Raw genomic sequence first — 2500 nt, 5'->3', positions numbered from 1 at the left:
AACCAATTGTCTTTAGAAGTCACATAATTAGTTGAATGGAGTCCACCTGTGTGCAATTAAGGTGTTTCACATGATTTCAGGTTAAATACACCTGTCTCTGGGAGGTCCCACAGTTGGTTAGTACATTTCCTAACAAAAACTACATCATGAAGGTGAAGGAACATTCAAAGCAAATCCGGAATAAGGTTCTTCAAAAGCACCAATCAGGGGTAGGATATAAGAACATTTCCAAGGCATTGAATATCCTCTCAGAGCACAGTAAAGTCCATTATTAAGAAATGGAGAGAATATGGCACAACTGTGAATCTGTCTAGAACAGGCCGTCCTCAAAAACGGAGTATCCGGGCGTATAGGGCACTAGTCAGGGAGGCCACCAAGAGGCCTATGGCAACTCTAAAGGAGTTACAGTGTTCCACGGCTGAGCTGGGAGACACTGTGCATATGGCAACAATAGCCCGGGTGCTTCACAAAACTGGCCTTTATGGGAGAGTGGCAAAAAGAAAGCCATTGTTGAAAAGAACTCGCATCAAATCTCGGCTAGAGTTTCCCAGAAGGCATGTGGGAGACTCTGAGACCAAGTGGAAGAAGATTCTATGGCCTGATGAGACCAGAATAGAGCTTTTTGGCCACAACGCTAAGCGCTATGTTTGGCGCAAGCCTAACACCGTACATCATCCTGAGAACACCATCCCTACCGTGAAGCATGGTGGTGGCAGCATCATGCTATGGGGATGCTTCTCTGCGTCAGGGCCTGGAAAGCTTGTGAAGATAGAGGGCAAAATGGATGCGGCAAAGTACAGAGAAATCCTGAAGGAAAACCTGCTGAAGTCTGCAAGAGACCTGGGACTTGGAGAAGATTCATCTTCCAGCAGGACAATGACCCCAAACATACAGCCAAAGGCACACTGGAGTGGCTTAAAAACAAAAAGGTCAATGTCCTGGAGTGGCCCAGTCAAAGCCCGGACCTCAATCCAATTGAGAATATGTGGAAAGAGTTGAAAATTGCTGTTCACCAAAGGTCCCCATCCAACTTGACGGAGCTTGAGCAATTTTGCAAAGAAGAATGGGCAAAAATAGCAGTGTCCAGATGTGCAAAGCTGGTAGAGACTTATCCAAATAGACTCATGGCTGTAATTGCTGCCAAAGGTGCCTCTACCAAATATTGACTCAAGGGGGTGAATACTTATGCAATCAATTATTTTCTGTTTTGTATTTGTAATTAATCTGTGGAGAAGATCTTCCCTGTTTTTCAACATTTACTTTTCAAAACGAACATTTGTCATTCAAAAGTCCAACAGCATAATGCAAGGAGAATGGCTAATTCATTAGGAACAGTCATGTTGAAGACAGTACCAGTTTCAAATGATTAAAAACTGGGAAACTGTTTGAGAAAAGAAATATATAAAATAGTTTATTTAAAAATATTTAATATATACACATTTTTTTAAGAAATACTGTTCCAATGGTCATTTCAAATGTGCTGCGAGTTTAAAATCGTCTGGAAATTAAACACTGATGCCTTTTTTAATTGTATTGTTTTTGAAAAAAGTTGAAAGGCTGGGAGAATCTTTTGTGGAGAAGATCTTCCCTCCCTTTCAACATTAATTCTCAAACTGAATGCAGTAGGGATTCAAGGAAATGCATGCACATGGATTAGGGAGTGGTTAACATGTAGAAAACAGAAAGTACTAAATAGAGGAGAAACCTCAAAATGTAGTGAGGTAGCCAGGGGTGTACCTCAGGGATCACTATTAGGTCCTCTGCTATTCCTAATCTACATTCATGATTTAGATTCTGGTATAGTAAGCAAGCTTGTTAAATTTGCAGACGACACAAAAATAGGAGTGGCGGCAAACACTGTTGTAGCAGCAAAGGTCATTCAAAATGATCTAGACAGCATTCAGAACTTGGCAGACACGTGGCAAATTACATTTTAATAGAGAAAAGTGTAACGTATTGCACACAGGCAATACAAATGGGCATTATAAATATCATATGGGAGATACTGAAATTGAAGAAGGGATCTATGAAAAAGACCTAGGAGTTTATGTTGACTCAGAAATGTCTTCATCGAGACAATGTGAGGAAGCAATAAAAAAGGCCAACAAGATGCTCGGATATATTGTGAGGTGTGTTGATTTTAAATCAAGGGAAGTAATGTTAAAACTTTACAATGCATTAGTAAGACCTCACCTAGAATACTGTGTTCAGTTCTGGTCACCTTGTTACAAAAAGGATATTGCTGCTCTAGAAAGAGTGCAAAGAAGATGGTTAATCTTCCCTCTGACATTCTCCATTGACAAATTGAGGGATGCGCACCAGGCCGCACACCCGCCGCTCCGGATTCGGGGATCTGAACCCGACTCTCTTTGGATCGGCCAGGGGGCGACGGAGGCAATCACCCCTCCCTTTCAGAACGGCATTCGCCTATCTCTTAGGACCGACTGACCCATGTTCAATCATTTTCTGTTTTGTATTTGTAATTAATTTAGAACAATTT

Source organism: Acipenser ruthenus, unplaced genomic scaffold (assembly GCF_902713425.1).
Source record: "Acipenser ruthenus unplaced genomic scaffold, fAciRut3.2 maternal haplotype, whole genome shotgun sequence".
NCBI classification, from domain to species: domain Eukaryota; kingdom Metazoa; phylum Chordata; class Actinopteri; order Acipenseriformes; family Acipenseridae; genus Acipenser; species Acipenser ruthenus.
This window is presented reverse-complemented; position numbering follows the sequence as displayed.